The sequence below is a fragment of the Eurosta solidaginis genome, chromosome 1 (assembly GCF_040869045.1).
Source record: "Eurosta solidaginis isolate ZX-2024a chromosome 1, ASM4086904v1, whole genome shotgun sequence".
Classification (NCBI taxonomy): domain Eukaryota; kingdom Metazoa; phylum Arthropoda; class Insecta; order Diptera; family Tephritidae; genus Eurosta; species Eurosta solidaginis.
The window spans coordinates 111,005,419-111,020,600 of NC_090319.1; the positions used below are offsets into that span (position 1 = coordinate 111,005,419).

Sequence of the window (15,182 nt, forward strand, 5' to 3'; positions counted from 1 at the left end):
AATAATGATGTCCAGATGCGTTGTTTGGCACCTCTCCCGATATTTTTGACGCTTATTAGCAGTCGACCTCTGTTCTAGACTTTTACCAATACTAAGCTTTTAGTTGTCTGGAAATACTAAACGGTGCGTTGAGATGGAAATCATTAAACAGTTGTATTAACGTTTTCTGATGCGCCGTTTGTAAACAATGTATATTAAAAAAGTTCAATTGCAGATGTTTCCACTACTAGTGCCGATCGTCATGCTGTCGATATGGCAGTTACTGATGATAATGCGGTTGCTTATTTGGAAGATTAGATTCAATGTTTCTAGTTCAAACGTCAATTGTACTGTTTTTTTTTTTGTGCTACAGCTTCTGTTGACAGTGCCGCTGATGATAATGTTGGTGTTTATTTTCAAGGTTAGATATGTCTTTGCATATCTCTATAGAGAAGTTTTGGAAAATTGTTGCGTTGGCTGAAATCAAGGCGAATTCAGTAGAAGGTGTTGTTATCTTATTTGCTGATTGCTTTTCTTGATAAAATCTATACAAAGCCATCGTACAGCGACATGTCAGTTAATGTTTTAGTGAATGATAGATGAAAACGGAGGAATTTGGAAAAGGGAATGAAAGAAAGGAAGAGGGGGCAGAGAGTCTAATGCAAAAAAAATATTATTATTTTGATTGAAGATGCTTCGTTTACAACTGTCGACTTTTTTGATGCTTCTGCTGTTAACGACGCAACTAAAATAGATGTTACTGCTGAGGGTAATGTTGCTATTGACACTGATGATCATTAGATTTCGTTTATATTTATATTATAACCAAAAACCTATTTATTTAACTGATTTCGATTGCAGAATCAGAGGTTTGTTCCACGAGCGATCGGGATTTTGTTGCGGATACTGGTGATGCTTTCGAAGGTATGTTCTATTATTCTTAACATTTTATTTGAGTCAGTGCTCACTTGCAAAAGATGAAAGCACTATTAGTCAAAGTAACTGTCACATCTATATGAAAAAAGTTTGTTGCGACGCGGCCATTAGCGTAGTTTTAGTTGACTAGAGAACTATCACTTTAACCCATTAGTAAAAAAAAAAAATAAATGTAAGGCGCGATAACCTCCGAAGAGATCTAAGGCCGAGCTTGTCTTCCAATTAGCGTCGTGCTCCTCTTGATTTTCCCTACAAATTGGACGGACGGGACCTACATGTTTTATGCCGAATCCGAACGGCATCTGCAAGGCAGATGAGTTTTCACTGAGAACTTTTCATGGCAGAAATACACCCGGAGCGCTTGCCAAACACTGCCGAGGGGCGACCCCGCTTAGAAAATGTTCTTCTAATTGAAAAACCCTACTTCTAAAATTTTGATGTTGCTTTGTCTGGGGTGTGAACCCAGGGCATACGGTGTGGAAGGCGGAGCGCGCTACCAACACACCACGAAGGCCGCCGACCCATTAGTGCTCACACATAAAACCATTTAAAATAGGTGATTGAAATTTTCAGCAAATATTTTTGTTGACATTAAACGGCCAACTTTAGTTTTTCAAAAAATATCTCAAAAAATGTGGGTTTGGTGGAGCGTATGTTATATCATACATAAACGTATACGGAGAGCAGATTCTATGAAAATAAAGTAAAATCATATACATGGGTTTTGAACTCAAATCGACATTTTATTTATAATAATATTAAGTGTTGATGCATTTTAGATTTCTTAGAATTTACATAGTCAATGGGCATGATATTTGTAAAAACAGTTATCTGGGTGCAATCCAAAATTGCATTTCATGCATACGAATTTTGTACACTTGCCACAGTTTTTGCATCGACGCTGAGTTTTTGAGTAATTCACGTAGTGCTCGACTCCATCGTACCTAGTCTCGTTTACTCGTTTCCTCTTTCGTGCTGAAACTGGATGAAGTTCTATTGGTTTTGAAAGTATGCCTCTTGTGAGACGTCTTATGAATGCGAGAAGAGTTACTTGTGGATATGCTTTACGAAATAACATCCATAAGTTTACAATTGCACCATTTATGCAAAATCTGAAAAAGGCCCAATACCACTTCCTTGACCTAATTCGAGTTCGGTAAGCTGCCCTTTGCTGGTCGAAGAGATCGACGCCACCCATTCCGCAATTATACTCCTGATGATTAGTGGTTGCATTACGTCTTGTCTACGTTTTTGCTGCCGGTCATATCTTTTGCATAGTCCGGTTGTAGTCGCTATGTTGTCGTTTTTGCAGTTTGTTGCTATGGTGACGTTATTATTATCATTCCACCTAACTAAGGTAACATTTTTTTACTTAACTGATTCGGAAGCACCACGGATTTCACCTTTCATATTGCTCAAAGGAGCATTTTCTATACGGTCCGAGCGGATTGTTCTCACTACTGTTATTTTTTTAGAATCAAACTCTTCTAATAATTTGAAACTATTAAAATAGTTGTCTAAAAATACAGTGCTGTTTTCGGGAACTATTCCATAGCATAAACTCTTTGTTACAGATAAACCTAATGGCTCTTTAGATCGAGTAGCGCCTTTTCCGGTGTACAAATCGAAGTTCAACAAATACCCTTCTGAATTAGTCAGACACCAAATTTTGTATCCATATCGAATAGGTTTTCCTCGTATGAATTGCTTGAAAGAATGCTTACCGAAACAAACCTCTATCGATTCGTCTACAGAAAATTAACTAACAGAAAATGATGTTCCAAGCTCTTTAAATTTTGTATTTAAATGATCCAAAATAGGCTGGACTTTGAATGCTTTATTGTTAGCATCAATTTGTGAATTATCATTGAAATGAAGGTATCGATGTATTTTTTCAAATTTATTCCGAGCCATTGAACCCGCTACTAAATGGTTGTACACACCGCTTTCTGTCTCCCAGTACATCCGAGTAGATGGAACCTAAAAGTACCAAATATAAAATTATCAAGTAAGCAAGTGGGGTTGAGGTTCCAGATAGTCAGTCACCTTGTTTTATCCACTCAGTATAAGGATACCTAAATATGTGTATAACTCCTCAAGACTTACGGTGAACGCTTCATCTCCTTTACTGACAGCGTTTTTTATGGTATGTGATTGTATATGCTTCATAAGCTCTTCATCAAACATTTTTTTAAAAAGTTGCAGTGGACTCAAATCGTTATCTAAAATATCTGCTATAATATTTGGAGTATGAGCGCGTATTGCTGTGCTTGTACTTTCACTTGCTTTTAATGCTATTTTTGACCACTTTCGACGAATTGTGGCCTTTTTCTTTTTCCTATGAGCCGAAGTCTCCGACTTTGAGGTGTTTGTATTGCTCACATCATTCAAAAACTCTAACTCATCCACTTCTGAATTGGCAATTTTTATTTCGCATTGTACCTTCTTCGTCTTCATCTGCGTCATCGCAATCGGATAACTCGTGTTCTTCAGGTGGGAATAAAGTCACATCGATTGAATTGCATCGTCATCTTCATCAAGATCATCCAGCCATCCAATTATTTCCTCAGTTGTTGGTTGTCTACAAACATATATTATGTATTAGTTTCCAGAAAGCTAAAACTGGGCTAACGTTTACGTATGATAAAACATACATAATAATCTACAAACAGTTAAAACACTTGCCAAGGCGAATTTGTCAACGCATTTTGGTCGTAGTCGGTAGCTGGTGGCTTAAACTTTGAATTTATGCACTTTTTAAGTTATCTAATTTTGTTAAATTAGTTTTTATAAATATATAAAACTCAACTGCGTGCCATTATTCACTTTTCCGAAAAATACTGCATAAATTGGCCCGAAAAACGTAAACAAGGGAGCTTTAAATGACAAATTTAAAGCTGCTCTTTATCTCACTCACACTGCAAAAAAAAACATCCTTTATGTGATGCCGGCTTTTTGACATATTAAAAAAAGTCCTTTTTGCGTGTGATATATCATACTTTGTCATGTAACTGATTACAACATTTATAAACACTTGACTTGATTTAGTAGCCAGTGGATCTTTGATTCTTTGATTTTCTATGTAATTAAAGTTAGTATATGCAATTTATGAAAAGTCCATAGCAGCACGACCCTTTTGCCGTATTTAAAAAGAAAGCTTCGTTGCATTGCTCCGCTTGATAGATGAGGTCAATGTATGGTCGGACGTACATCATGCTAAACAAAGTTTGGTGAATGTAAGGCGAGGCAAAAAGTTAACCCTTTGTCAGGCAATACCATCTGCAGAAGGTGTTTGCTTTTTACGTATTCACATTGAAATCGTATAACGCTCGCTTTCTGTAAGGTAACGGTTCATTGAATATAAAACGTTCTTTCTTCCTACTTCATCAAAAAAGCTCTTAAGTGGAACTATTCAACTGTTTTGTTAGTTCTGGTGCCAGAAGAAGTGAAAAGTGACGCATAAATTGTCCTAGAAATTTTGCACATTTAAAATTATTAAAAAAAGTGATTTCCATTGAATTAATTTAATTGGGAATTTTTAAGGTATGTTGCTGATTTTTGCCCTTCTAAGGGTTAAGATATTCTTAACATATGAAGCTGTCAGAGCTACAAAGTAACGCGGTAATACTTCTACGTAAAGGTGCGTAAAGCGTGAGTTAAGCGGGAGTCATTGGTGCCGTATGTTGTATCGCTGTAGTCGTATCCCTAACGTAATCAGCTGTTTATCGTTACGAGGGTAAAGCAAAAACCAATTGGCTGGCTACGATACTGTTACGACCTTAGCGGCACCAATAATCGATTGCATTGATTCCCATAAGGTTGGTCGAATCAGTTATAAGGTTACCGATACGGTTACCGATAAACCACCAATGTCTGCAGCTTTACCCACGAACATTCGTAGAAAAAACGTGTCAGCTGACACGACCTAACTTATGAGTGTGCAATGTAAACGAAAACTCACCGACGTTCAACGCACGTACGTACGTTGCCCGGAACGTAGAAATCAAACCAATTTTGATTTTTTCCATAAGAACGTGTCAGCTGATCGCTCTCTCACTAGACAGAGTTGCCTAGTAAACTTTTGTGCGTTAATTTTTGACCGTTTGCAGTTATTATACGAAAAGGCCTAAATATTGTTTAAAATTTTGTTAAAATATCCTAAAATTATTATATAAATTGGAGGCTACAAATAAATGAACTAGAAATTCTTATTCAGTATTTATTTCTGCCATTTGCACCATGAAAAATTTAAATTCCAAAAGTTGATGTTTAGCATAAGCATGCATGCAAACTGGTCAATGGCAACAGTGCTTTGCTGTATACAATACACACACAAATATGTTATGTATATGTACACAGACGCACACATTGATTCCTACGGGCTTGAGGGTTCGGTCAAACGTGTTTCTTACGACAAACGTCCGTACGAACGACACACGTCGGTGCATACTTGCAGCTGAAATGTGCAGTGCTACACTTTTTCGATTATTTGATCAGCATTTTTGTTCGGCGCGACATGTCGCGGCAGCATTGCTTCTGTAGTGCCATAGCAAATTGCATTAAAATAAATTGTAGATGGCAACCCTCTTTAGAAATGTGCAAGATGCAACCATACATCAGATGCACTTGGCATCACCAAAATTGTTAGAGTCGAGCAACTCGGAGAGTTTCTGATTGGCTGAAACTGCCGTTGCTCGACGCCATGATTTATTTCGACGCCATAATTAATTTCGTTGCTAAGCAACGTAAGGAAAATATGCTAAGCCGCAGAGTTGCGTTAGCGGCAGATTTTTTAGTTTGAAGAAAGCCGGCAAACGTATCACTCGCGAAAAATAATTGACTCGCAACCTAAACCTAGTGTGCATCACAGTAACTAAAAAGAACTAAGTTAATTAACTAAAAAGTATACTACAACTTGTGCAAACGGAAAACAAGAAAGATCAAATTTAAAATAAAGAAACTGAACTTAAAATTAAAAGTAGTTTTCTTCACTAGTGGCAGTGTGTGTAGCGGAACGTTCCTGCAGGATCCCAAATATGGGGCCTTTATATGGCGACCGTGGGCCGAAGCCCTGTAAATGCGGCGAGTGGCCGGAAGGAGGCAAGCCTCCCAACAGGCGTGGGAATTGAAAAAAAACCCACTTAAAATTTGAAATTAAAAAAAAAAAATTTTTTTTATAATTAACAAAAACCCATACATACAAAGTTACAAAATCAAAAATTTACCAAAAAAAAGTTTAAAACCAAAAAAAAATTTACAAAAAAAGTATAAAACATTAAAAACTATTACAAAAAAAATACAAAACATTTAAAAAAATTTCTTACAAAAAAACATTAAATACCACTACAAAAAATTTTAAAAAATTTGGAAAAAGATACAAAAAAAATACAAAATATACAAAAACCCTACAAAAAAAATTTAAAAACATCAAAAATCTACAAAAAACTACATACATTTAAAAGCCATTTACAAAAAATACAAGTTTGAATATTCTACAAAGATATAAAAGCAAAAACAGCACAAAAAGTTCAAAATCAAAACAATAATCCAAAATTTAAAATCAGAAAATCAACAAAAAAATATTAACACATTTAAAAATTCGCAAAAAGAAAAAAAATTTTTTTATGAAATCAACAAAAATGGTACATGGCAGTGGCGGTGGTTTTTGGCAGTGGCTAGTGAGTGAAAATGATAAATCCTTATATGGAATGAAATAAGAACATTTAGGAGAAAAATGTACACGCATAATATAAAAACTTAATAAAAAACGGAAATAATAAGAAAATTTAGGAATTAATAAAACAAAAACTAAACGGAAGCAGAAATAATACAATTAGAAAAACTAAAAACCAAACCTTTTGAATAAACTGTACTACATTCAGTATAAAAACTGCACTAGCCACGCCACTTTAATAACGGCACAAGCCACGCCACCAGCATAACGGCAAACCACCGTACATCAAAAATAGCGGAAAAAGTAAGCAACGCAATCCAACGGCAGCAGCAGAAGCAGCAGCAGCAGAACAGCAGCACCAACAGCTGAACATCAGGCACAGCAAGAACAGCAGGTACAGCAAGCAATAAAGCGAGCCCAGCAGCAGTTGGTATGATGTGCAAAACTTTAATATCTACATTATTGTAAATTATTATAAAATACTATTTTTCAATTTTTTCATATAACTATTTTTAAATTTTCAACTATTTTTCGAAACTTATTATAAAACCTACAAACATATTTTAATTAATTAAATTATGTCAAAAAAATGTTTTTCTTAATTTTCATTTTTCGATATCCACCTACCATACTCATTAAAATGTAAACACATTTTATTTCACGTCATTTTCGCAATTTTTCAAAAATACTTACCATACGTATTACCAAAAAAAAATTGTTTTCATTATATTCAAAAAATTTAATATACATACATATAATACATAAATAAATTGAATTTCACATACTTTAGGTATATGAGTAAGATTTTGGGTACGCACTGTAGGACAGGCCCGGACAAAAACAGGAAAAAAAATGTTTTTAATTTTTTATTAATCGCTTCTAGTTTTAGTCTCTGCCCTACAGTGGGCTCCATCAACACAAAAATACAAAAAAAATTTTTTCTTTACTTTTCGTAAGCGGTGCGTCCGCATAAAAATATGACATAAATTTTTTTAAACCCCGGTGCGTCCGAGGACATTTATAATACAATTTTGGAAAGATGCGGTGCGCCCGTATCTATAAAAATAAAAACAAGACAATTTTGATAAAAGCGGTGCGTCCGTTTAAAACCTGTACAAAAATATTTGCCATTCTATAATCTTTGCATTTAAATTCAAATAAAATTATAACTTTGCCATACATTTCTGATTCAAAATTTTTTCACATTCTGTACAATTAAAAATTCTTACATTTCAATAAATATATTCGTAAACAATCAACATCTTTTAAATTGCATGTGAATCCCAATTCCCACTCCCGTTTTACATGAAAATTTTTCAGCTAATTCCTATCATTGGATTTGGATTTGCGGACAACAAAAGCGTAAAGTAAATATTTTTTAATCTTTATTTTCATTAACTAATCACTAACTTTAGTATTTCAATAAAATTCACTAACTAACGTTTTTTTGCTATAAGTATTCGCTAACCAATTGTATAATTATAACTAAAATCTAAAAGCTTTCAAAACTACATACTTTCGCAAATTTCTTTTAAAATATTTTCATAAATTCCCTTTAAGAATACTTTCATAATTTTCTCTTGAGCTCAACTCAACCCGTTCCAATTTAATTTCCTTTAAATTCAATTTCTATTCAATCTTCATAAACAAATTCCACATATCTTGCAACAAAAATTTTAATATTTTGTCTATTCGTTTCAACGCGTATGGACCTAAGAAGCGGAAAGGTTGTTTCTAAAGATTCCCATCCGAGTTCAAGTTCTAAAAATTCAGAGCAAAATTTAGATTCCGAAAACTCAGAGCAAGATATAGATTCCAATAATTCAGATTCTGATTCATCTTCAAGTGCATCGTCAACTGATACCTTAACAAGTGAACATAATTATAAATTATCCCTGAGTGCAGACTTTTAGGATTTGCTGATGAACCTGTAATCCAAATACTAGTTTTTCTATTCTAACTCCGGTTCTTAACGTTACAACCATGGTCACAATCGAGGAGAAAAAATCGTTTATTAATACTTGTGCCTCGATTATGCGAGACAACTACAGTGGAGACCCGTTAGCACTTGGCTCATTTATAAATAAAGTTGAATTAATGGAAGTATTTTCTAACGAAAATTTAACTCCTACTTTTATTGCATTTTTAAAATCCAAGCTCGAAGGCAAAGGTCGCGAAGCCCTACCAACGCATATAGAATCAGCCAACCAAATTAAAGAAGCGCTATGTAGTGAAATTAGGGCAGACAACTCGTAAGTTGTCGCGGGAAAAATTGCAGCCTTAAGAGTAACAAATAACAATTTTTCAGAATTTTCAAAGCAGGTAGAAGAGCTTTCTGACTCGTTAGAACGCTGTCTAATCATTTAAGGTATGACGAAGGCAAAAGCCCATGAGATGGCAGTTGAACAAACCATTAGCGTTTGTAGATTAAATAGTAGGTCAGATATGGTGAAATCAATCCTTGCGTCAACAACCTTCAAAGATTCAAAGGACGTAGTAGCGAAAATGATTATAGAGCGAGAACAGGAAGTAAAAGAGCGGCAAGTGTTAGCGTTTCGGTGACGTCCAATAAGATATAATAATTTCCGTGGAAATTCTAGAGGTAACAGTAATTTCAGATATAACAACAATAGTAATTTTCGATTTAACGGTAATGCAAATAGGCAACACGGTAATACAAATTTCCGACATAACAATTATAACAGAGGCAATAATCGCAATTACAATAGAGGCAATAGCAATTCCAACAATAATAATAATAATCGTTGCGGAAATAACAGAAATTCCAATAATAAGGGTTCAAATTCTAGAAACTCAGCCAATGTTTGTTCTTTAAATGCCGAAGCCCCTCAGGCGCGAACACTGAGGGAGCAGGAGCAATTCGACTAAATACTTCTCAGTCAATATATTATCTAAATTTAAATTTTTCCGATTTCGTCGAAGTCGCTTGTAGCGATTCACATAAAATATGTTCTTTTCTAGTAGATTCACAGGCAGACATTTCATTAATAAAAATTTCCAGTTTGGCAAACGATGTAGAAGTAGACGACAGTAACGTAATAAATATAACAGGCGTAACAACAGACACGGTAACGACACTAGGAACAGTTAATACAAGTATAATCGCATCAAATAAATTTTTTCCTCTGACTCTTCATGTTGTCAATGACAACTTTAATATTCCTTCGGACGGTATAATAGGGAAAGATTTTCTAAAAAGGAACAAATGCATAATCAATTATGCCAATGACACAATAACATTCGGACAAGGGACAGAAAAGGTAAATATTTCAATTTTGCATAGCACTTCAATAAATACTCTTGTAATTCCACCAAGATGCGAAGCTTTTCGTGTTTTTAGTTTGAAAAATTCGACAAGTCCAGTTTTTGTTGATTCTCAGGAACTTTGTAACGGTGTTTTCACAGCAAAATGTATCGTTGATACAAAAAATCCAATAATAAAAGTTATCAACACCACCGACGAGGTCAAGTACGTAAAAGATTTCAATATTCAAACTGAAGACATTAAAAACTTCAATGTCTATCGAATAAATGATACACCTATCGATTCAAAACGTATAGAAGAGCTTAAATCAATTTTGGCAAAACAAATGCCTTCTTACGCTAAAAAGAAATTACTTGATTTATGTTTGAAATATTCTGATATTTTTGCGTTAAAAACCGACTTAATGACGCTTAATAATTTCTACGAACAAAAACTTAGATTGTATGATTTTTAATAATCGGGGATTGCCCATATTGCTTTTTTAAATGTATGAAAACATTTATTTGAAGCAAAGTTCGACTCCCACTCCCGGGAGAAAAGGCTTTGAAGAGATTTACAAGGTATAATCGAAACAGCTGTCGCCTTGTCCGTCCTGATGTCACGTTGTTTAAATTTTTCCCAAATTATTAAATAAATTATAAAATTAAAAAAAATTGCTTCAAATAAATGTTTTCATACATTTAAAAAAGCAATATGGGCAATCCCCGATTATTAAAAATCATACAAACAGACAAAATTGGTTAATTCGTTGTAGTTCTATAAATAGAACGAAAACAGCAACAAAAACCAAAGTTTCTTTGAAAACCGCCGTACTAAGCATAGCTTTAACACATAATTGCATACGAAGTATGCAATGTGTAAAAGATTAAAATATGCATAAAGAAGGCAATTGGGAAAGACTTCACAACAGGCATGACGTAGCTGAATGCGTTTACAACCATTTCAACTATCGTAGGGGTGCGAGTTCGACTCCCACTCCCGGGAGAAAAGGCTTTGAAGAGATTTACAAGGTATAATCGAAACAGCTGTCGCCTTGTCCGTCCTGATGTCACGTTGTTTAAAATTTTTCCCAAATTATTAAATAAATTATAAAATTAAAAAAAAATTGCTTCAAATAAATGTTTTCATACATTTAAAAAAGCAATATGGGCAATCCCCGATTATTAAAAATCATACAAACAGACAAAATTGGTTAATTCGTTGTAGTTCTATAAATAGAACGAAAACAGCAACAAAAACCAAAGTTTCTTTGAAAACCGCCGTACTAAGCATAGCTTTAACACATAATTGCATACGAAGTATGCAATGTGTAAAAGATTAAAATATGCATAAAGAAGGCAATTGGGAAAGACTTCACAACAGGCATGACGTAGCTGAATGCGTTTACAACCATTTCAACTATCGTAGGGGTGCGAGTTCGACTCCCACTCCCGGGAGAAAAGGCTTTGAAGAGATTTACAAGGTATAATCGAAACAGCTGTCGCCTTGTCCGTCCTGATGTCACGTTGTTTAAATTTTTCCCAAATTATTAAATAAATTATAAAATTAAAAAAAAATTGCTTCAAATAAATGTTTTCATACATTTAAAAAAGCAATATGGGCAATCCCCGATTATTAAAAATCATACAAACAGACAAAATTGGTTAATTCGTTGTAGTTCTATAAATAGAACGAAAACAGCAACAAAAACCAAAGTTTCTTTGAAAACCGCCGTACTAAGCATAGCTTTAACACATAATTGCATACGAAGTATGCAATGTGTAAAAGATTAAAATATGCATAAAGAAGGCAATTGGGAAAGACTTCACAACAGGCATGACGTAGCTGAATGCGTTTACAACCATTTCAACTATCGTAGGGGTGCGAGTTCGACTCCCACTCCCGGGAGAAAAGGCTTTGAAGAGATTTACAAGGTATAATCGAAACAGCTGTCGCCTTGTCCGTCCTGATGTCACGTTGTTTAAATTTTTCCCAAATTATTAAATAAATTATAAAATTAAAAAAAATTGCTTCAAATAAATGTTTTCATACATTTAAAAAAGCAATATGGGCAATCCCCGATTATTAAAAATCATACAAACAGACAAAATTGGTTAATTCGTTGTAGTTCTATAAATAGAACGAAAACAGCAACAAAAACCAAAGTTTCTTTGAAAACCGCCGTACTAAGCATAGCTTTAACACATAATTGCATACGAAGTATGCAATGTGTAAAAGATTAAAATATGCATAAAGAAGGCAATTGGGAAAGACTTCACAACAGGCATGACGTAGCTGAATGCGTTTACAACCATTTCAACTATCGTAGGGGTGCGAGTTCGACTCCCACTCCCGGGAGAAAAGGCTTTGAAGAGATTTACAAGGTATAATCGAAACAGCTGTCGCCTTGTCCGTCCTGATGTCACGTTGTTTAAATTTTTCCCAAATTATTAAATAAATTATAAAATTAAAAAAAATTGCTTCAAATAAATGTTTTCATACATTTAAAAAAGCAATATGGGCAATCCCCGATTATTAAAAATCATACAAACAGACAAAATTGGTTAATTCGTTGTAGTTCTATAAATAGAACGAAAACAGCAACAAAAACCAAAGTTTCTTTGAAAACCGCCGTACTAAGCATAGCTTTAACACATAATTGCATACGAAGTATGCAATGTGTAAAAGATTAAAATATGCATAAAGAAGGCAATTGGGAAAGACTTCACAACAGGCATGACGTAGCTGAATGCGTTTACAACCATTTCAACTATCGTAGGGGTGCGAGTTCGACTCCCACTCCCGGGAGAAAAGGCTTTGAAGAGATTTACAAGGTATAATCGAAACAGCTGTCGCCTTGTCCGTCCTGATGTCACGTTGTTTAAATTTTTCCCAAATTATTAAATAAATTATAAAATTAAAAAAAATTGCTTCAAATAAATGTTTTCATACATTTAAAAAAGCAATATGGGCAATCCCCGATTATTAAAAATCATACAAACAGACAAAATTGGTTAATTCGTTGTAGTTCTATAAATAGAACGAAAACAGCAACAAAAACCAAAGTTTCTTTGAAAACCGCCGTACTAAGCATAGCTTTAACACATAATTGCATACGAAGTATGCAATGTGTAAAAGATTAAAATATGCATAAAGAAGGCAATTGGGAAAGACTTCACAACAGGCATGACGTAGCTGAATGCGTTTACAACCATTTCAACTATCGTAGGGGTGCGAGTTCGACTCCCACTCCCGGGAGAAAAGGCTTTGAAGAGATTTACAAGGTATAATCGAAACAGCTGTCGCCTTGTCCGTCCTGATGTCACGTTGTTTAAATTTTTCCCAAATTATTAAATAAATTATAAAATTAAAAAAAATTGCTTCAAATAAATGTTTTCATACATTTAAAAAAGCAATATGGGCAATCCCCGATTATTAAAAATCATACAAACAGACAAAATTGGTTAATTCGTTGTAGTTCTATAAATAGAACGAAAACAGCAACAAAAACCAAAGTTTCTTTGAAAACCGCCGTACTAAGCATAGCTTTAACACATAATTGCATACGAAGTATGCAATGTGTAAAAGATTAAAATATGCATAAAGAAGGCAATTGGGAAAGACTTCACAACAGGCATGACGTAGCTGAATGCGTTTACAACCATTTCAACTATCGTAGGGGTGCGAGTTCGACTCCCACTCCCGGGAGAAAAGGCTTTGAAGAGATTTACAAGGTATAATCGAAACAGCTGTCGCCTTGTCCGTCCTGATGTCACGTTGTTTAAATTTTTCCCAAATTATTAAATAAATTATAAAATTAAAAAAAATTGCTTCAAATAAATGTTTTCATACATTTAAAAAAGCAATATGGGCAATCCCCGATTATTAAAAATCATACAAACAGACAAAATTGGTTAATTCGTTGTAGTTCTATAAATAGAACGAAAACAGCAACAAAAACCAAAGTTTCTTTGAAAACCGCCGTACTAAGCATAGCTTTAACACATAATTGCATACGAAGTATGCAATGTGTAAAAGATTAAAATATGCATAAAGAAGGCAATTGGGAAAGACTTCACAACAGGCATGACGTAGCTGAATGCGTTTACAACCATTTCAACTATCGTAGGGGTGCGAGTTCGACTCCCACTCCCGGGAGAAAAGGCTTTGAAGAGATTTACAAGGTATAATCGAAACAGCTGTCGCCTTGTCCGTCCTGATGTCACGTTGTTTAAATTTTTCCCAAATTATTAAATAAATTATAAAATTAAAAAAAATTGCTTCAAATAAATGTTTTCATACATTTAAAAAAGCAATATGGGCAATCCCCGATTATTAAAAATCATACAAACAGACAAAATTGGTTAATTCGTTGTAGTTCTATAAATAGAACGAAAACAGCAACAAAAACCAAAGTTTCTTTGAAAACCGCCGTACTAAGCATAGCTTTAACACATAATTGCATACGAAGTATGCAATGTGTAAATGATTAAAATATGCATAAAGAAGGCAATTGGGAAAGACTTCACAACAGGCATGACGTAGCTGAATGCGTTTACAACCATTTCAACTATCGTAGGGGTGCGAGTTCGACTCCCACTCCCGGGAGAAAAGGCTTTGAAGAGATTTACAAGGTATAATCGAAACAGCTGTCGCCTTGTCCGTCCTGATGTCACGTTGTTTAAATTTTTCCCAAATTATTAAATAAATTATAAAATTAAAAAAAATTGCTTCAAATAAATGTTTTCATACATTTAAAAAAGCAATATGGGCAATCCCCGATTATTAAAAATCATACAAACAGACAAAATTGGTTAATTCGTTGTAGTTCTATAAATAGAACGAAAACAGCAACAAAAACCAAAGTTTCTTTGAAAACCGCCGTACTAAACATAGCTTTAACACATAATTGCATACGAAGTATGCAATGTGTAAAAGATTAAAATATGCATAAAGAAGGCAATTGGGAAAGACTTCACAACAGGCATGACGTAGCTGAATGCGTTTACAACCATTTCAACTATCGTAGGGGTGCGAGTTCGACTCCCACTCCCGGGAGAAAAGGCTTTGAAGAGATTTACAAGGTATAATCGAAACAGCTGTCGCCTTGTCCGTCCTGATGTCACGTTGTTTAAATTTTTCCCAAATTATTAAATAAAAAACTTAGATTAACTGACAAAACCCCTGTCTATATTAAAAATTACCGTTTGCCATACACACAACGCGAAGAAATCAATAAACAAGTCGACAACCTATTACAGAATGATTTAATCGAACCTAGTTTTTCAAATTACAACAGTCCTTTAATTTTGGTACCGAAAAAAGATC

At 34.3% G+C, this 15,182-nt stretch overlaps 1 long non-coding RNA gene across 1 annotated transcript in view; it reads left to right on the top strand.

Moving 5' to 3' along the window:
• Positions 1-400: 400 nt before the first annotated feature.
• LOC137236730 (uncharacterized) overlaps positions 401-15,182 on the top strand; it is an 84,036-nt gene continuing 69,254 nt past the window's right edge. Inside the window, exons 1-2 of the long non-coding RNA XR_010948602.1 lie at positions 401-748; positions 841-903. This is a non-coding gene — a long non-coding RNA (uncharacterized lncRNA). The remainder of the gene's footprint in view (positions 749-840; positions 904-15,182) is intronic.